The 22,335-nt window shown below is 38.9% G+C and overlaps 1 protein-coding gene across 33 annotated transcripts in view; it reads left to right on the forward strand.

The window, feature by feature from the left end:
- Positions 1–22,335, forward strand: part of DTNA (dystrobrevin alpha) — a 340,156-nt gene that overhangs the window by 146,130 nt on the left and 171,691 nt on the right. For all 33 annotated transcript variants that reach the window (XR_003516895.1, XM_027575980.2, XM_027575982.2 and 30 more), the window contains exon 2: positions 16,094–16,223. The gene's annotated coding sequence lies outside the window, so the exon portion shown is untranslated. The remainder of the gene's footprint in view (positions 1–16,093; positions 16,224–22,335) is intronic.

Consider the following 22,335-nt stretch of genomic DNA (forward strand, 5'->3'; position numbering starts at 1 on the left):
CACAGACATTTTATAGGTATTAATTTCTAAAAATATCCAAAGTGAAATTATGTTCTATAAGTACTTAGGCTTACTATTAAAAATTAATAGTAGATCAATTTTCTTAGACGTTAGATTGCCGGGTATTTTTCTAATCAAAGAATTTGATGCATCTGAGTACAATAAAACTCATTTTGTTGAAGTGTGAATGGACCGGTCTTTCTAGGAGTCTCACAGTTTTGCCATGGGGTGGACAGGCTCTTTGAGGGAAGAGTCAATATTCATACACACAGAGAAATAAAGTCATCATTTTAACTAACTCTCAAACCTATCAGCTTTCACATTCTACCTTTAAATGAGCAAACGAGAGAGGTGTTACACATACACACATACACACACGTATACTTATACACACACGCAGAGTGAGATTTAATTGCCAATTATTTCTCTTACTGCAGATAAAAGAATCAAGTTTTAGGAATGGGTTTATGTTCTTGGCAGTGAATTCTGTGGTTTGGGAAATCCCACTGTAGGACAGCTTATTTCATTATTGAATTTTAACACAGTTTATAAGAGCCTTTTATGAAGTTGTAGTTACAAGTTCCTCTTATTTCTTTCATTAGACATACCTCAGGCATGATTCTATTTTCAATTTTAGTGTTGCAAAACACGCAGTAAGAACAGAATGTCTGTCCTAGAAAAGGTGAAGTAAGCCATTCATTCATTAATGCAATTTACCTTAGTGAAGCCCGTAAAGACTGTAGAGTTTGGGTTTTTATCTTTTGCACACTGTCCTGCTGGAAATCATGTTTGCGGGCTCTTCTTACTCTAAACACCCGACAATTGTATCTTTTTTTTTTCTGTTAAAGGGATGGGATGCTAAAAGGACTTGAGATGAGCTGCCAATTGCCACTAACCCCTTTTTTCCTAAACATTCAGATCAGGGAGCAGTCTGAAGGTGCTTCTTACTTTCATGTTGAAGTCCCCCCAAGCCTGTTAGGTTCCCCAAATCACATTTTATAGACATCAGGGACTTCAGTGGTGTGTGTGGCTTTTCTTTTGGTTTCTCTGAAGGAGTTTCATTAACAACCCATAAAATCTTAGAATATATAGGATTCCTTATTTCTATATTTCTTAGTAATAAAATCTAAAATAAAAAGAAGAGAAAAACTCTGACTTCCAGATGTTGAAATGTTTGTTCAATACTGTAGTGCAGTTATCTGAAAATTGAGTGGCATTAAGTCAGTCTATTTTATATCATCTTTCATATTTGCATATTCTTACTAAACATCTTTTTAATCCCAGCCATTGGAATCAGATAATATAAGAGTGCTATTCTGCAAATGCTATAAGCCTCTCCTAGCTTACCTACACCTTCCTTGTTTTTGTATGTTTCCCTACTATAGGCACATTTTTTATTGCTCGGAAACGCTTGTCAAGAATTTAGATTAAAAAAAATAAACTTGTCAAGAAGCAAAATGTGGTATAAATCAATTTCCTGTCATTGTCCAAACTGAAAAGATTAAAAAACCAATCACCTTAAAGAATGGTAAAAGTGTTTTTCTAGTTTTCATCCCTTATGAAAATGTTCACATTGTAACACTCAATGCAACACTCACTCTTTTTTCAATGAGAAGTCATATATATGAAAAATGATTACAATACAAACCTGTTTATTTTTCTTTAAAACAGTTCTGTAGTTGAAAAGAATACACTCAATTTCACATATGTCCATTTAGAAAAAGAAGAATATTAGAAAGAGATTTGAGGAGAGCATGCTGAAACACTTTCCAATTGAAGTCCCCCCAGAGACCTGAGTTTCCGAATTTGAAGGACAAGATCGGATTAATTATTTGGGAAGGAGGGACGACTTTGCAGAGCTCTAATGAAGAAATATTTAAGGAACCTCACCTTTTCTTCCAACTAGTTCAGGAGCCAGGAACACCTTTTTATTGCCAGAATACGCCATTCATGGGCAATCATTCAGAGTGGCCTAGCCACCATTAATGAAATCTCTGCTCAGCTGTTTGTTTTCCACCTGTGTTCATAAAAATTAAAGTTAATAGTTAAAATGGATAAAAGAAAAATGTAAGGGTAAGACATGGGTGAATTTGGAACCCAAATTAGCATCTGTTGGACTCCAGGACTCCAAAGTCCTCAAAGGAATTGAGGCTAAGAAGATGAATGAAGCCAGGTGATGGAATGGATTCAAGTTCTGAAGCTAGAAAGGATAGAGCAGCAGGTACAGGAGAAAGGCTGCTAGGAACCTCTCAATACTGTCAGAATTCGGGGGATAATCCAGGAGCCATGACAAACGATATTCAAAACACAAGAAACGCATCCAGACAAATCTCGACAGTATAATTTTTCACTGGCTGATTTAAATTGCCAAATTAGGGTCTAGATTTTGTTTTTATGAAAATTCTTATTAAATAAAAGTTTTAGCTCAGTGTGGTACAGTGCAGTTTTGACCATCACCATCAAATCGTTCTTGAGAGCATCCAAGTCTAAAACAGATTAAAAGTTCAGAAAGCAACACCAATTCATTTCTACAAGCTCATTTTGTTCTTCTCTAAACAGTGGTAAAGGAAAGACATTCCTCAGAGCTTCAGCAGTGCCCTTTCATTGTTAGCAAGGAGGCCAGAATTAAATGAACTAAGACAAGTGCCCTTTCGCCCCCGGACCCAAGGCGCAGGCAGATTGGCAGTTCAGGATGAGATGTCTTCTGGCGTTATGGCCTATCTTGTACCCATTCTCCACATAGAGCACTAGGATCTCCAATATTGGTGCCATCAATCCAATTATGAAGACTGTGTTTTTCAAATGGCTCACTACTGTGCCCCCCCTTTCGGTGTGTGTGTGTGTGTGTGTGTGTGTGTGTGTGTGTGAGAGAGAGAGAGAGAGAGAGATACTGGAAGGAGATGTTATCAAATTTCTTCTGAAGCAGCACTGGCCAATTGAAATATAATGCCAGCCACATACATAATTCAAAAATTTCTAGTAGCCACATTAACAAATAAAAACAGGTGAAATTAATTTAAATCTATTCTACTTAACCCAATATATCAAAAATATCATTTCAACATGTGATCAGTAAAAAAAAGTTGTTAGTAAGGATACGATTCATTCACTTTTTGTACTGTGTATTCGAAATCCATTGTATGTTTTACATTTCACAGCATCCCCTCAATTTGGATTAGGCACATTTCAACTGAAATAGCCACATGTGGCCAATAGCTGTTAGATTGGACGGCCCTGATCTAAAACATGACTCCCTCTTAGCCGACACTATCCCATTCGAAATGCCTTGCTTCTGATGTTGTAGCTCTCTATCCGAATGTGTTTTTCTTTACAAAAGAAATCCATATGTGTAAATATTTTAGTCTAGATTCTAACACACACACACACACACGAACACATACACACACTAACATCTGAGTTTGAATGACCTATCCCAATTTCCTTCTACAAAAGTATGAAAAATGAAACATCTACTCTCTCCAGTGCTTTCTGAGGAAGCCTGTGTGCCTATTATCTTGCACGTTAATGAGTTACCATATTTCGTGTTGTCAGAGCTGCTGACTCATTGCCTCTGAAAAGCACTGCAGCCCATGGTGACTGTTGGAGAGAACGCCAATAACGCCTGCCCACAGCTTCTGAAAAGCTGACCTTGTAACAACATCCACATTCTTTGGGTTGGTTTTGCTGACATACTCTCAACTCGAAAACTGTTTTTAAAACAAAAGTATAATGAAGTATTGAGCTTCTAAAAGCAATTGTATTTCAGTTCATTAAATTATCTGACTGTGTGAAGGAGGGCAAAGCAGCAAGGCATTGAGTCTTCAGAGGGAACCAACCTTGAAAGTTGACATTTGAGCTTCAGGCATATAATTCTTGGGGACGGTGTTCTAAGACAACATGGGTGTCCAAATGAAACAAGGCTGTCATGGGATATGTTTTTCAACTTTCTCAAGATCATTTATTAGCTCTGTATTACTGACCTATTTAACATTCTATTTAATTTTTTTCAAAATTGCAAAATTTATCCCATTCCCCACCCTAAAAATGCTTTCCTCAAATTAAACTTCTAGGCAAAGGGATATAAGATGTTCTCCATCAATTAATAAAGACTAAGCTACTATTAAATACTTAAAACAGGGATCAAATTAACCAGTAACTACTCGATACAGCTCTGGCTAGTGGATAAGATGATCCTTCACACTAGACTCATCTATACATGTCTATACAGTCTAATCTGCACTAACATTAAAATTACCATATGATTCACATCTCACACGGAATAGCCAGAGTCGGCTTTGCTGATTGTAGTGAGTTTCACATAAACTCGAGCTGAACTGTGTTCAGCTAGTTGTTTTGGCACTTTCTCACCACTAGGGGGAGATCAAGGCTCCTCTCTAGCCTCTGTTCCCACCCTGGAACCCCCAGTGAGTCAAATGCCAAGTTTACTGGCCCATGATATGGAAAGGAAATGAAATTATATCTTTGGAGAAACCTAAAATTTGGCAGCCTGCAAACCCTGCAAACATGGTTTGTTTGTCCTATCCAGTTGGAGGCAACATTTATAAATTTGAAGATTTCGTGTAAAAATCTGGATTTCCATCTTGAATTTGAAAATAGGAAGATGTGTCCATCCTGGGTCCATGCTTCTATGTGGAATAGCCAGAGGGAGGTGCTCTCCTTACACAGGGCACACGCTCTTCCTTTCAACTCCATCACTACTACCCTTTTGTTTTTCCCAACACTGAAACCAAATATCATGTGCCACGTATAAATAAGCGTGCATCGTTGTTTTCTTGTTGTAAAAAGTTTTGTTGCTTGGGTTTCTTTTTTACTTGGGTCACTATCAAAAGCGGTAAAAATAAAACATATACCAAGCGAATCTCTTATAATTTCAAGGAAAGTGAGAGCATAGTTTTTTGAGATAGTAAAAGATGCTCATAGACGTAAAATATGTTGGCATATTATGCCTAGGTCTCCTTGACTTATACCCACCTATTTCCCCATTTCCATCAGTTATATGGGCCTATGAGCTTAGAGTTTTCCAGCACTCAGTCTCTGCCAAATTATTGTTAGTTAGAGTACAAGATCCATATGCACGTGTTTGCATATGTGCGCGCATGCGCGCACACGCGCGCGCGCGCACACACACACACACCTCGCCCTTTGTTGAAGCAAGTACCCCCTTTTTCCCTTTTCTCCTTAGCGTCCATTTCCTTGAATTCAGTTTTCTCCACAAGGTGGTAAAATCTAGAGGACTGAGATTCGGGCAAGAATTCTAGGAAAGACATTTCTCAAGTGTTTGTTCTAGGTCTTAAGCAGAAGGGGTCCTTTTGACTCCTTGTGATCTAGCTTTCTGATCATAGTATAAACCATTGGTAATATCAGCTTCCCACACATGATGAGGGATTGGGAGCTCAAGATACCATCTCTCATTTGTCACCACTAACTCTAACTACCAAGAAATCTCTCTCATGACTGTCTAGACAAGGATTTGTAAAATCAGCATATGAAGGGCAAATCTTTGCATGCAACATAGTAGGGGCAAAAAAACACATCTGCATTCAGTCTGTACCCACAGAGGAAATGTGTAAATAAAGTTGGATTGGTGTAGTATAAACAAATTGCAACAAGTACAACAGATATTCTGATTTACTCACTTCATTGCTTCTTGATCTTAAAAACAAGTGGTAATAGGGGCGCTTGGGTGGCTCAGTCGGTTAAGCGTCTGTCTTTGGCTCAGGTTGTGACCTCAGGGTCCTGGGATCGAGCCCCACATCGGGCTCTCTGCTCAGCAGGAGACTGCTTCTCCCTCTCCCTCTGCTCTTTCCTCCGCTTGTGCTCTCCCTCAAATAAATAAATAAAATACTTTTTTAAAAAACAAGTGGTAATATAAATATTAGCAATCATAGTTAACATCTGTTGCATTTACTATGTGTCAGGGGCTGTACTAAGTGATCTCCTTTAATCTTTGGAACAACCCTGTGAGGTAAGATCTGTTATTCCTATTTTAGAAGTGTGGCATATGGGGCTTGGAGTGGCTATGTAATTTGCCCAGTATCACAGAGATTCTGTTCAATCTCAGACCCTTCACTCAACCTCCTTACAATATTCCCTTCCTCCTAGGGCAATGGTTCTCTCCCCAAGACACTCTTAGGGGATCCTTGAGGTCAAACTACTTTAATAATAACTCTAACATGTTATTTATTTGCTATTTTTACCATGTGGACATTTGCAGTGATGATGCAGATGTAATGGTGGGTAAAACTGACTGTCACCTTATTACAATCAAGGCAGTGGCACCAATGTGTCTTGGTAGTAATTATATTCTTCACTGCCATGCATTTACCATAAAAACAAAGCAAGCAAGGGTCAGCAACAGCAACAACAAAAATCTAATAAATCTTGACACTCAAGTATGCATCCTTTTAATATTCTGTGTGGGGAAATGGGAAGTGAGCATAAAGCTCTTAAAATATATTAAGGGACAGTGGTTGCCTACAAGTAAAATTGTTTGGTTTGCAAACTGAACTAGCCACTTCTTTTATAGAACAATACGTTTACTTGAAAGAACAAGTGGCAGACAAACTATGGTTCTTCAGACTTGGTATTTGGCAACGATTTCCTTGAAAATGAATGAAGTGAGCCTGTCAGGTCAGAAAACTAACAGTATTTTCTGACAATGATAAAATTCAGACTTTGAAGTAAAAGTCAGAATCTTGGAAAACTTGCACCTGCCACTGTGATCTTGACAGCTTCCCAGTACCTAAGGGCCTTTTCTGATGAGATTGATGGTGATAGTAACAAATATGACTTTTTGTCATTGACAATGGAAGGCATCAACATTTGGAAGATCTGCATAACTCAGTGAGCCAATACTTCCCAAATAGCCAATGTTATGAAATCATACAAGAGTAAAAAAATCTATACAAAGTATGAGACAGATAAAGAATTTTAACATCATGGACTATGCAAAGTTCATTGATGTGGCTCAGGTTCCACACTGCAACTCACCTTTAAGAAACAACCATTTGCTGAGTTTCAGTGTCATATCAAAGAAAAATATCCACAGTCATCTGAAAGGCTATCCCATGCTACCTTTGCAAACTGCACATCTATGTAAATGTGGAGTTTCTTCATGTTCTTCAACCAAAACAGCTTATTGCCATAGGTTAAATGCAAAAGCAGGTATGAAAATCCAGCTACCTTCTTTCTGTTGAGCCAAACATTTTTAAAGAGATTTCCCAAAATGTAAAACCATGCCATACATCTCCCTATATTTTTACTTTTGGAAAATATTGCTATTTTATTAAAAATAGAAATTATTTATGTTATATCAAATGGGTTTATCATTATTATATAAATAAATCTGTAAATAAATATTTTAAGTCAATAAATAAATGTTTTAAGTCAATTTCTTTTTTTAAGATTTTTTTAATTTTATTATGTTATGTTAATCACCATACATTACATCATTAGTTTTTGATCTAGTGTTCCATGATTCATTGTTTGCATATAACACCCAGTGCTCCCTTCAATACGTGCCCTCTTTAATACCCAACGCCAGGCTAACCCATCCCCCAACCCCCCTCCCCTCTAGAACCCTCAGTTTGTTTCTCAGAGTCCATAGTCTCTCATGGTTCATCTCCCCGTCAGATCTCCCCTCCTTCATTTTTTCCCTTCCTGCCATCTTCTTTTAAATCAATTTCTAATAGGTAAATGTTGATAGATCTAACACACATAAACAAAAGTTCTTTGGGATTTTCAGAACAAGATGTCTGAGAACCCTATGATGTGGTGTATAGTATCTTTTTTTAAAATTCAGAGTGGCATGGCACCTTACTTATATCAAATTAAATGCTATATATTTTATCTTCATTTTTTAAAAAAATACGCATTCCCTCTAAGCGTATTCAAGGCCATCAGTCAAGGTAGAAATATATCACTGAAGGGCAAACCCTGAACATTCATTCCCAGAATCAGATCCTTCTTTCCCTTTATGATTTCCAGAAAAAAAAAGTATTTCTTTGTCTAAGAAAAGACCCATCCAGATTATTCACATAAACATTTGTTTCTGGGGAAACAAGATGTACAAGAAATATTGCAAGCAAATAAATAAATAAGAATCTGGTTTTCATGCCAGAGAATTTGTCACTGAAATTACATCCAAATAACTGCTGCATTTGCATACATGTTGTTTTATGAGCGTGAGCTTTATGGCTAGGCTTTATGTATATTAGAGAAGAGTAATGTTTTTTTAAAATGTGGAATTCCATGTGCTTAGTACAAAAAATTAATTCAGGGTATTTGTGGGAGGTTTGGTACTCTGCAGGCAAACATTTACTCCCCTATCCAGCCCCCCACCTTTTAATGTCACTAAGATAATTGGCTAAGTTCCTAGAAAATCTTTTTTGAATTTTGGTTTTTTTCCCCCTATATCCAGTTTCATGACTTCCTTCTTTCCCTCCTTCCTTCCTTTCTTCTTTTTTTTTTTTTTTTTGCCTTTCTTCTTTTCTATTTGTTTTGATCTTTACATCATGGTAAAATCAAACAGACACACATCAAATCACACTGTATCATTAATCTCTTAGAACTGTGCAGCACTTCAACAAATGAATGAACACAGAATCTGAGAGAGATAGTGATGGTCACGTATTCCCAGGGAGATTTCAGTAGAATCTACGATATACCTGCATGTGGCTAATTAAAAAGTTGTCTTCTTAAAAATTAATTGAATTCATCTTTGGCACAGTTTGATTTAACCCTCCAAGTTCAATTTAATTCTCTTTTTTACCAAATTGGCAGATATACTGTACACAAGAGACAAAAGACTGATGATCTTGGGTAAATATTTTTTTTTCCTGGGCAGCAAAAATATGTTAATCTTTATGCCCTACTTGGAATTAATTTCAACATGGAGAGTTTAAAGATTTAATGAGGTCATCACTATGGAGTGCTTGTTGCCTATGCTTTGTTTTAGTTGCATGTTCTACTTAATTCATGAAATGAGATTTTCATCTAAGCGAACTGGAGATACTTATGTTTAGTGATTGTGTAAGTAAAGGAGACACTTATTGGTTTGCAATTGTATTTTTAAGAAAGATACAATATGAGATAATCACTCTGTTTAAATGTGTATTCTGGGACAATGACTCCTCTTTATCTGATATTTTGGGACACATTGGTTTTGTGCAACCGAGGTTTCTATAACAAAATAAGCACTACTAATGATGATCTACTGGCTTACCCTGAAATGTAGCAGAAATGTGGTCTGTGAGAATGTGAGTGTGTCAAAGTACTGAAAGAGACTAAAGAATCATTTAGTGACTACAGAAGTCCCATATTTTCATATATGTCATATCCTTTAATTACTAAGTTTGAGGCAATAATCTCGTAGCCAAAAAGGGGAAGTATTGGGGTGCCTGGGTGGCTCAGGATTAAGCATCCAACTCTTGATTTTGGCTCAAGTCATAATCTCATGGTCATGAGATCCAGCCATGAGTTGGGCTCCGCAGTGAGCGAGGAGTACGCTTGAGATTTTCTCTCTCCCTTTCCCACTGCCCCTCCCCCGCTGTGTGTATGAGTGCTCTTTCTCTCAAATAAAGAAATAAATCTTTTGAGAGAGAGAGAACATGAGCAGGGGGAGGGGCAAAGGGAGAGGGAGAAGCCAACTCCTGCTGAGCAGGGAGCCTGACAGGGTGGGGGTGGGGGGCTGGATCCCCAGACTCTGAGATCATGACCTGAGCGAAAGGCAGATGCTTAACGAACTGAGCCATCCAGGTACCCCTAAATAAATAAATCTTTTTTAAAAAGTGGGGGGGGAATTTATGCTGAATATGTATGGATCAGTAAAAATAGAAAAAAAAATAAAACAAACAAAAAAACTTCCAACAAAATTATATATGGTTTATAATCCCTCAATTTCATTAAAAATTATGTGTGTGTATATATGTGTGTGCAAATACATATATGCATATATATAATTGGAAGTAAATGTATAAAATCCTCACAGGGATTGCCTCTGGGTAGTGTAATGTGGGTGACACTAACTTTCTTTATAATGTATTATATTTCCCACATTTCTTAAAAAGAAAGTTATCACTTTGATTACCAAAATAACTTTGTAAGTTTCCAGCCATCTCTTGATCCATTTTTATTAAACTTGTTTATTCATAAATACTAACATATAGCTAATTATTTTTTACATTTCTTATTTTCAAAGAGAAAAAAGTCGTGGCCCTCAAGTGAGTTCTTAGCGGTTAAACCCCTTTGAGGATCACTGGCCAGGTGCAGTGCAAGTCATTAAACACACAGGGTGGGGGATGTATTTTTTAAAATGCAAATATCATCTGGATATGCCACTGCCTTATCCTTACAGTAAGATACAGTGGAAAGAAACACAAAGGCGGTCCTTCTGAAAAAAATGCCGCACACCAAACAGAACTGAGAAATTCTTTATAAACCACCTTCTTCCTTCTTGGCACCTTTAAAACGGTTCACTGAATACCCAGCTGAACTGATGTTGACAGGCAAGTCACCATAGTCTTTCCTTAAGAGTTCCTGAATGTCAGCAGGTCTCTGGCTTTATGGTGTAAAAAATTCTACATTTACTGCCAAATGTATATGTCCATTCCTTCTGACAGCTATGTTGTCCAAATGTTATTGTTCTTTCTGCTTTATCTTACTCTAGCCTAAGTGATGAAGTATGATGTTTTATCCTTGTCTGTTGGTGAAATATCAGGAGGGAAACTGAACAGCCCGCTACTGTCTTACACTTGCTCAGATATTCTCTCGTGGTCTTCTGATGTGTTACAGGGAGTATGAAAGGAGGTGACAGAGAGGGACAGCCTGGCAGGGACCCTACTTTCCCTGTATAGGTACCTGTGTTTTTTAAATTATGAGGTATAACCCATGTTTCTGCAACCATTAGACTATAATTTGAGGGACAGAAATGACAGGTGCACGACTCCCTCTGAAGTTAGATTAATGTCCTTATTTGGACAGACGTAAGAACTTCATAAAGACATATGCAGCCAGGCTCACTAGGACTTCCCTGGGGACCTAGAATCCCCAATGGGGGAGTCCACCAGGCTGCGTGATCTTGTCCTTCTGTGGTAGGGCCACACTGGATCTGAACAGCTCTATTGTCCCAGAGCCACAGCCTCTTCATCCTAAGAGCTCAAAGCAACAGTCTTTTATGCCCTTAATAGGAAATATGTACAAACAGCCAAGACCTGCCTGGTTCTCAAGCTGAACTCTGTGTCAACAAGAACAAATCCTTAGAATAGAGGGTGCCCAAGTGCCCCTGAGCACTATTCTGTCCCCACCTTTAAAGCCATCCAGAAAGGCCCCTTTCCCAGAAGTCTTCTCCCTAACTCTGCCCTACTATTGTTGTGTCTGGGGTGATTCTCAATTTAGTCCAATTTGTGTCTGTGTCTACCCCGCATCCATCTTACTGTAGCTTCCTGAGGCACTTTGACATTCTTAAGCCAATAAATAATAATCTGGGGTAAGATGATCTGAATAGGTTTATATCACAGGCCCATGTAGGTACCGAGTGAGAAAATGCTGAGCTTCGTGCTCACTAATTGTTCCATCAGCAGTCATTTACTCAAACAAGCATCTAATGAGGAGGATCATCCACCATGAAAGATGATGTGCTCAAGATGATGAAGAAATAAACAAGACAGTCCTTACCCTCTGGTTGCACATGTTCTTACAGGGAGATCAGAAAATCCCTGGCAATTTTACATGGTGACACGGGCTATAAGGAAGGACCTCAAAGCCTGGTGTGGAACCATCAAGGTCCCTGGGGGTGGAAGCCGTCTAAGAACAGAGCTGGGGGGTATAGGAAGGAGCTCGATATGGTATGTAGAGTTGGAGGAAGCTTCGGAAGGGGAATTAGGCTTACCTTGTGCAACTTCAGAGGTCTAGATGAGACCAGTGGTAAAATTATAGAATGGTGTTGGGAATGGAGAGGGACTTGAACCATCTACATCCGGGTTCGGATGGTTCTAAATGGCACGACTGTCATTTGGGGCTGGATAATTATTTTCTGTTGGGGGCTGTGCTGTACATTGTAGGACATTCAGCAGCATCCCTGGCCCCTACCTGCTAGATGCCGATTGCACCTACCTTCCCTCCACAACTAAAAATACCTCCAGACATTACCAGATGTCTCTGGGGTGGCTCAGAGTCACCCCGGGGGTTGAGAACCATCCGTCTAGACCAACACTCTCAGTTTACTATGAGAAAACTGAAACCCAGTTAGTATAGAGACAAAAATAAAACCCCAACTTCTGATCATAGTTCCGTTCCCTATCTACAGCACCAGAAGATGCTGCAGGGACTTTTCGGGATTGTTTTTCTTCCCCTTCTAGCTTCTTTGTTGTTGAGGATCTGACTGATGCTGTGTCCACAGAAGAGGGTTGGCCAGGACCCTGAGCTCAGCCTCAGCACTGGCATGAGACCCTAGCATGCCATTTGTGAATATGACAACAAAGAGTCACAGAACCTATGTCAGTTGTTGAGAAATTATTTGGACAAGTAGATATTGTTTCTCAAGCGACTTTCATCATTCTTAGCCAAAATCCTTTAATAGCCCCTACAATTTATGCCAACTGACAATGTCAAACACCAGAAAAGACGAAGTTTCACATGTCTCTGAATGCAGTGTGGCTCTCCATCTTTGGCATTTCTCTGGAATATCTCTTGTAAGTCTATGGTCATCACCATCATCTATAGCTGTTTCTCATAACATGGAACCAGCCTCCTATGATCTGAAAGGGATCTGAAAGTGGGCTCACTACCCACTTCTGAAATCTAGTAAATTAGAATCATGGCACAATAGTCTCCCAAGCATAACTAAAAAAGAAGACTACAGCATAAGTACTGGAGAGCACCATCTTCAATCCTCCTTTTAACCCATAGACTATCTTTTTCCTTCATAACAATGAAAATAGATAAAATGCCTACTTGGTTTCTTTATTTTTCAATGTGAATAAGGGCCTTTGAATTCTTCCGACTGTGACGAAACTATTTTCAGCATGGTGCAAACTGATAGGGGTAAGAAAGAGGAAATTGGATCAAATATTTATAAGAAAAGAGAAATGTAAATTTATATGTATTATTCATGCCATAAATAGTACTGCAGGCCTACTCTGCATCAGGCAGTGTTCTAAGCATCAGGAATATAGTAGTGAACAAAATTCCTGCCTTTGTGGAGCTTATATTCTAATGTGAAGTGATGAACAATGAATAAATAATAAATAATGGAAGTGCTGTGCAGGAGAATATATCAGAGTGAGTAGTAGAGCATGAGGAGGGAGTGCTATTTTAGATGGGAAGATCAGTAAGGGCATAAATATGGATAAAAATGTGATTATTAACTCCACCGCAGTCTAATATCCGGCTGGCTCCCACATACTCTTAGTTGGAGTGACCACTCCGCCATCCTTGTGTAATGAATGCATGTGCTTGACCAAATCCCACCACAACAATCAAGTGATTGTTGAGCCTTCAGTTAAGTTGATACCATTAGTTTGAAAATTACTATCTTTTTAGGTGGCCCATTTTGTGTGCTCTGTGTTGAGGGGTTTATTTTATTAAGCAAAAATCTGCCTCCTGCCACTTCTGCTCAACCTGTACATCTAAAATATGGCACCCCAAATTAGCAAAATACTCCTTTCTCTTGTGGTAAGATATTGACTCCTACCTTCAACCAGACAGTGACTGAATGCTTTTCAGGGAGCTAGAAAAAAAGTGTACTTTATTTTACCTCATGACACTAAATTTTAATTTCTAGTCACAAGTTATTCAAGCAAGAATCTGGTAGTTGATATAGAATTTAAATAAGACTTCTAAGAGAGAAAGGTATTGTTTTTTATTCCCACCCATTGTTCATGGGAAACTTTTGCTTTGCAAGTATCCAATGGGCTGCAGCAAGAGGAGAGAGTAGGATGGATGCCTTTAATTCAGTGGCACTTGGGGAGACCGTCACCCTGTGGCTCAGAGTAGAAAGAAATATAGATATTCAGTTTCTGCATACTCTGGAGTAGTCATGAGGGATAGAAGCCAAGAGGAATAGGGAGAGAGCTGCCTCCAGATTCAACATCCGCTTTTGATCACTGCCTGTGACATACAAGCTGAAACAGGACCACTCCTAGGTGGAGAAGGAATAGCAAGCAAGAAAGCTAGCTTACAAGCAAGGTATCATTCAAGTTGCAACTTTTACTGAAGTCATAGATCTCAGGTAAGGCATGCAACCTGAGCCACCCATGGGGTATTTTAACACAGCATCTCCATCTGAGCATTGTCTCCCTCCTAGCCTCTTACGGTCTGAGATAACCCAGGGACCTAGACAAAAAACAAAAATGCAAAACATCTTTCCCCAAGTTGCCAGGTAGAAGAGCAAAAACCAGCAGCAAGATCCTAAGAAGTCTCCAGGCCAATACCAAAGGATATCTTGAGTGACTCTCTATTGTAGGTAAAGCTAGATGGCAGTTTCCTTATGTGTGTGATATACATTATATAGTCTTAAAGAAAAGTATATAAGATTGTGTAAGATTTCCATTTTATTTCCTGATGTTGGGGCTCAGAGAGCTGCCTCCATGAGGGAGAGAGAATATTTTTTATATATAACTTATTCCCAGATGCATGGCTCTAATTTACCTGAACCCCCAATTTAAAAAAAAGAGTAACATGTACTTTAAGAAAACAAAAAAATGTTTGAAAGTACTACTGTTGTAATAATACATTTAATTCAAAGAATGCCAAATCCATGTCTGTACCTAGAATCTAAGTATGGGGAAAGAAGGCTGGGTTCTGATGTGACACAGAACAAGGGTTCCTTATGTCATGAAAATGTCTTTATCTCCTGTGAAATAATCTCCTCCAATAATGAATATATCTGAAAACTTAGATTAGAGCAAGGGGGAGTTACTGTATAGAATTTTCTCTAGGAACCTAAAATCACAGGATACCAGAAGCCATGAGAGCTCAAATAGTTACTGTAACCCTCATCCTCATCAAGAACCGGGGTTGAAGAAGTCAGTAGGGAGGGAAGTGGAGGCACAGGGCTGGAGACAGGGGGCACCTTTCTCCCATCCTGGGTGCAGAGCTAGGCTCCTGTCATCCCTTCCTTTTCTACCCCCACTGCCATCAGACGCCTTCTCTCCTTCATCTGCTATGATCCCTTCCCACTCTCTTCCTTCATCTTAACACGGGATTTCCCGAGCCTCAACTCCTTGCAGCTTCAAGCTCGCCAGCACCTGGGGTAATAACATATAGCCTAAATGGTTGGTAAGGAGAAGAAGGGGCAAGGGAAGGGTGAGAGAGACTGGTGGGAAAGAAGAGCTGGTGGCAGATGGTGAGCGGGTACCTGGGTCACCACTGGGGAATCTGCTGGAAAGTGCCATCTCGAACCTCTCTCTTCCACTTCTTCTCTGTGAGTTTGCCCAGAAGGCAAAAGATTAGAAAATCATTCAGCTTTGTTAAGAAACATTAACAGGCAATTTTATGAACTATTTATTATTTACATTATTACTACATAATGTAATAAATCATACGCATCATTAAATAATGTCAGGTTGCCTTTGTGGTAGTGGACTCTTGTAGGATACCTACTTAGGATTGCTCGGGTTTAAATCATTAAAGGAAATGCTGGTCTGAGGACTCTGACCTCAGCTGTAATTTCCTTGACTTTGGTAGAAATTATGGTGACACAATATTCCAGAAAATTACCTACTTGGGAAACAGAAAATTCCATATTTTCCCCCTTTGGGGTTTTTAATCAAATAAAACTAAAGAGGTATGTCAGGACCCCAAGGTCCAAGGCCACTGTCTGTTATTAACCAGCTGCTTAATCTTGGACAGTCCCCCTGGGCCTCACCATCCTCATCTGTAAGGTGACTTCTGGCACAAATGTCCATTTTTCTAAGTATTTCTTGTGGTAAATGAAAACCAAGTTTCTGAGTCGAGTATTACAGACCCTTATTAGTGTATGAGGGGATTTGTAAAATACCGTATGTCCTAGATCTGTAATAAACATGTAAGTGTAAGTTGCTTAGCTAAATAAAAGTATATTTTCTCATTGCAGATAAATAAGATTTACCAATCCCTGGATGAAGTGCTTGGGAAATCTTTAGATGCCATAGTCAACCGCCATTTCAAAGAAGAGGAAATAGATGGTTTTGGAAAGTTCATGCTGTTTCTTCACTGAATTTTAGGTAAGTGTATCTGAAACAAAGAATTTAAGATGGACATTTCACTAATTCCCCTTAAAAGTGCTTCTCTCCTTTACACGAAAAGAAAATGGGGTTAAATGTTATCAGTGTTCTGTACTTGTGGCAAGGGGCCACGCAGTGAAAGACAGTTTCTGTGCCTTTCGTGGTTTTGTTGTTGTTGTCAGAAATCACCTGAGGTATGAGGTATGAGATACAGACACCCTGACATTCTTCCTGGCTCCCATTAAGCAAATGCTGGAATACTTCATTCAGTTCTAAAGGTCATCTAATTTTTTAAATATATGGAAGTATTTAGTATCAGAGTAATAAGCCAGAATGAGGCAAAACTACTAGAGGAAAATTTGATGGTGGTAGTGACAGTCTAATCATTAACAAGTCTATGTGTGCGATACAACGGTAATATTTCAGAGGCTGCCCATGGGGTGATTTTAAGCTGCTTAAATTCAAGTAGGACATAGTTTAGGTTAGGTGTGGTTTTTAAACTGCTGTATATGATTAAGCACACACATGGGCTCACATACATTAAGCCTGGTTTTGTTTGACCATAAAATGGATGGATAAATATTTTTTACATTATCATCCATAAATACCCTGCCATGCTACAAAATACATAAGCCTGCAAATTGGCGCTTTACTATTAGTCGGCAGTCTGCCATTGTCATTTCTCAGCAGAATGGAAAGGAATGGAGGAATTGAGTGGTGATCGTCTTCAGGAAGTTGTGTGGCTTTCCACCTCCTCCAGAGTCTAGTTTGCAAAGTGTGATTGTATGATCTACTCTGAAGAATGGTCATTTCCAGAACGTCAGAATAAACTTCTGTTCACAATTCTGAATAGAACAATGCAACTGACAGAGCATTGACCACTTTCTTTAATCTCATCTGGAAGACGCCGCTGCTTCCTTTATACTTTTTATTGACTTCAAAGTGAAGGTGCTCATTCCCTCATAATCTTTGGGGTGTGTAAATTTGGTTTATTGAGGTTATATATGGAACTAAAATGGTGATTTCATTTATTTACAAGATGTCTGTGGAACACAGTTGCCAGCTGCTAAGCTTAGAGCCCTTTAAAATTATCAATCAATCAATTTGCCTAGTGTAACACTCTGGAGGAGAAAATGAAAATGAGAAATATATTTACTGAATGCTGTTTTCCAGTTCTGCTGGTCTATGCCAGTTTTTACCTTCTTGTCCGTTCCTTACTCTGCTCCTACTCTATTGGTTCCATGGGGACTGACCCCTATGGGCAGTATTTCCTCCCACCAAGACTCACCCCATTGTCTCAGCTTCCCCCAGTGACCTTGAACTCTGAGCTACAGTAATATCACCTCTTCCCTTTCTCCCTTGAGCCCTGTGGGTGGTAATGCCTTTGGCTTCCTGCCTCCGCTGATCTCCCAGTTGATCCCATGGTTAGCTCACAGTTCTTCCACCGTCCGTGTAACCCTTTCTCTAGATTAAATTCCATCTGTTTTAAATATTTAGAGTGTTTTCTCTTTTCTTGGTTAGATTCTAATTGACCAGCCAGTCCTTCATTAATTTCTCCCAAAAGTATTAGAAGAAAAAAATGAACGGGGACTACTTGCTTCTCCCAAGGAAAAAGATTCTCAGGAAGTACTTTTCAAGTTAAATGTAAGGTTGGATTTTTCTACACTGAAAAAAATTTAACTTAATATATTGAAAGTCATATTCTAAGCTGTACAATGTTGTAGCATTAATTTGTTGCTGCTAACAAAATCATTGTCATATTCTTATTTTGCATATCAAAGTAATAGAAGATTTTTGAATTCTCAGATATGGGGATACCTGGGTGGCTCAGTCAGTTCAGCAGCTGCCTTTGGCTCAAGTCATGATCCCGGGACGCTGAGATGGAGTTGGGCTTCCTGCTCAGCAGGAAGTCTGCTTCTCTCTTTCCCTCTGTGCCTCGCCCCGCTTGTGTGCACTCTCTCTCTCTCTCTCTGAAATAAATAAATAAAATCTTTTTAAAATTCTCAGATATGTACCCAATATGATTTTTAGTTTTTAAATTCGTTTCACTAAGTACAGATGAGAACTGCTTCTTAGGCCCTCAGTCCCATTCCTGCATTCACATTTAAGTCAGAGCTTCAGCTCTATTTGATTATGGATCTGACCTCTCTCTCTCAGTAACGGTTGTTTGCTACTTGAAGATGCCTTATGATCTGATCAGCTCGCATTTCCCATAATAAATCCTGGCTCTATTAGAAGGCTAAGTGATCAGATGCCACTTTGTGTCTGTCTTTTTTGGGCAGGTAAACAATTCACCACTGTCTCAACAATCCCACCGTAAAGGGCTTCCTTGATATTAAAGTGGCTTTTCACAAAATCACTTCACTTGGTTATTTTAAATGCTTAAACCTTGCTTTTTGCATTTCCTTCTCATTTATTTATATGGACATTTGCCTTTTCAATCTTTTCTTGGAGGTTATCATGACTGTTCATCTGTCCATTTTAATGTATTGTGGGTACATTCAAAAGGACATAGCGTCTGTCCCTCCTACCAACAATTTTCATCTGTTCAAGCAATGTTAATGTTAAACCTGCAATGCCTAATTGAGTATCTGTTCAGACAAAGTGAAAATGCCATCGCAAGCAGAACTACTTGGATCCTTTGATAACCCAAAATGGAGAGACACAGGGATGGATAGCTTTATGGTGTGGTTTAAGATGCAGTGAATAACTGATGTTCTCAAAACAAACCTTCCTAAGGTTTGGTATGGCACTGAAAATTCCAATCATTAACATTTCTTTCCAGCTTATGGAAATGACACATATTTAAAAAAAATACTCTCAGGGAAAGAAATGCATCCATTAATAATACATACTACATCACACATAAGTTTAATGAATTAGCAAGCCAGAGACTCCTGAGGGAGTGGTGCAAACACTCAGCTTCTGAGGATTTGGTGCACATAAGTAGGAGAGGGCTACCGAACTAATCTCACTAACTTCATGATGTTGCCTGGTGGGTCAAGAGGAACATGTCATAAAAGATAGCTCAGGCTGGGCGCCTGGGTGGCTCAGTCGGTTAAGCGGCTGCCTTCGGCTCAGGTCATGATCCTGGAGTCCCGGGATCGAGTCCCACATCGGGCTCCCTGCTCGGCAGGGAGTCTGCTTCTCCCTCTGACCCTCTTCCCTCTTGTGCTCTCTCTCATTCTCTCTCAAATAAATAAATAAAATCTTAAAAAAAAAAATAAAAATGTATCTTCATTTTAAAAAAAAAAAAAAAAAAAAGATAGCTCAGGCTGAACAGATGTTAATGCCATATTGGCGGAAGGGCAGGAGGAGCACAGGTATTATTCCTTACACTAATGAGCAACACTGTGAATGGAGATTTTAAATCACTGGTGCCCAAATAGTGCAGGAAAGTGCTTTAAATAAGAGGTCATCAGTAGTATTTCTGCTGAGCCACAAAGTATGATATTGGAAAAAATCAAATGTGTTTAAAGGCAGAAATCATCTGTAATCTATCTTGGGGTTCCTGGAAACTGGCCCAGTCCTTGGTTCACTGTAGATAATTTCTAAATAAATGGTTGGTGAATAAAGACTAAGGCCCAAAGCAATGATAGCTAATGCTTACTGAGTTCTTACTTTATGCCAAACACTATTCTGTATAGACATATACTTCATATCATGCTTAAACAATCCTATGACATAGGTAACATTATATCTCCTTATTTAAAGATAAGGAAATTAGGGCCCAGGGTAGTTAAATCATCTGCTGAGGTTAAGTTGGGGGCAAAAATTCAAATCTAGACAGTCTGGCTTCAGACCCTGCCCACTTAATTATTACGCTCACTCTCTCTCGTGAAATATAACCGTGAAGTAACTTTCAAACACAGAAGCAACACTTTTTATTATTAAAAACCTTACATCATTTCAAAACGTGCCTGTATTAAGAGATCTCACCCTAATCTTGAATGGCCTCACTTTGAACCACAGGTTCCCTCTTTCAGTGTTCCTATTCTCCTTTTCTTTTAAAACATGACCGTCTAAATCAACTTCCTAATTTACACTCAAATTTCATTATTCCCGTTCTTTAATGGTTTAGTCTGAAATTCATATTTTAAAAATCCTATTCTTCCTTTTCTTTCCTTTGCTCCATTTAGGAATGTGTAATCTTGAGCAGCTACTTACTTGATCTCTCTGAGCCTTAGATCCTTCCCTGAAAAGTTATGTTTGATTTGTTGTGAAGGCTAGAAAAGAAGATCCATAAAACAACAAAGCACAGTTCCTGGTATGTAGCAGGTGCCCACTGAACAGGAGCCAATATGATCTAATTACCCTAGGCCACTTAGATCTCCAAGCCAGTGCTGGCTGCCCCATCAGCTGTGGCACAAAATCCATCTCGTGTATTCCTTTAGTGTGTCATAATACAGGCACAACAGACCTCTTGAGTTGCAGGGCCTACCTGCGCCCCTCATCAGTTGGTCTTTGTGCTTTTACTTTTGCTCATGCTGGTTCCTCTGCCTAGATGCTCCTGCCCTTCATTATTCCTCTGCAAAGCCCTCACCCAAGTGCACACAGGCACTCTCCAGGGCCTTGCAGTATCCCAGTCAGTGATGACTTCCTCCTGGGTCCCCAGTTATCATCGGCCTTTCTCTGACTTCATATAGCCCTTTGGGCCATTACCAGATCAGCTCCAATTGTAGACAAGAGCAAGAAAAGGGATCTCATTCAATCACTCACAGCCTCATGCCATTTCTCCTGTTATCTGTCTATCTTCCCTCTAAAATTTTCATCAAGGACAAATGCCAAGTCTTTTCTTTACCTTTGAATCACCTATGCCAAGCTCACAGCGGTCTCCCATTTTGGTTTTGAATGAAGTCTGGAGGGTCGTAGTTTGAAATATGCTTGAGTGCTTCGAGTGTGGTGAAGATCATAGTACTTCGTCCAGCATTAGAGCTCCCTTAGGGGACAGGGCACCTTACAGAGGGGATCTGGTGCCACTGTGCCAAGCACCAAAGCAGATGCTCCATGAACATTATCTAATTTAATTTTCATAATATCCTCTCAAATTGGCTATTGTTTCCCTCCTTATTCAGATAGAAAACTAGGGTTCCAAGAGCGTAGGTAACTTGCCAATGTCACATTTCCTCTAAGTGGCAGAATGAGAGTGTGAAGTCATATCTTTTCACTGCAGCAAACTGCCTCACTGAAAGAGCTTTCCAATTTAACCCTAGAAGAAGAATATGTATGTAAGACAATGCTAGAATTTTCCATTTAAAATATTTCCTGAGGAGTAAGCTCTTTATAAGTCTACAGATATTTTTCTCATTGGCAAATAAGTTTGTGTTTAGGCTGATGCTAAAATTAGCACTATTTCTGTTCAAGAGTTTAAAAGGTACAGCACCTTGTGGTTCTGAGACTATTTACGCAAAAACCTCACGTACTGATGTGAGCATAAGCTCGGAAATGATGTCTAATGCTGTCAACTGATAGAACTTTAGGGCTGTACGTTGTGTAAAATACCACTAATGCTGGGGGCTTTTGAAGGCAAGAATTTCTGTCTCCTTTTTTCTCCTTAAGAATATTTATGAAATGAATATTTATAATTAATTATAAAAAGTTTGTTTGGGATGCAAAATAAAAAATTCCATAGACATGACACAGTTGGCCCTTCTTAAAAGAGTGCATAAGTGTGTTCTGAATTTTTCTAAACATCACAGTATTCAAATATCATGTATAAGAATAATAAATGGTATGAATAAAACTCAGAATTTGCAAAAACCAATCTCTGGCTTCATTGTAATTACAAAAGTCAGTATCCATAGAAAAGGGTTTCTTCCACTGGTGAAAAATCCTGATGATGTTTAGGCCACATTTATACCTAGGATGATCATTCACTCATTTGTTCTTTAAATATATATTACACATCTCTATGTTCCCTGGCTCCATTCTAGGCACCCAGGAGCCTGAGATAAATAAGGCATAATTATTTCAGGTAACATCCTACTTTGATTTGCCGTAGATTATGTCTTAGAATCACAAGATTTAAGCATCAGAAAGGATATTTCAGATTATTTAACTTGGACCCCTGTCTTACTCCATTCAAGCCTCTATAACAAAATACCAGAGACTG

Source organism: Zalophus californianus, chromosome 14 (genome assembly GCF_009762305.2).
Source record: "Zalophus californianus isolate mZalCal1 chromosome 14, mZalCal1.pri.v2, whole genome shotgun sequence".
Taxonomy (NCBI): domain Eukaryota; kingdom Metazoa; phylum Chordata; class Mammalia; order Carnivora; family Otariidae; genus Zalophus; species Zalophus californianus.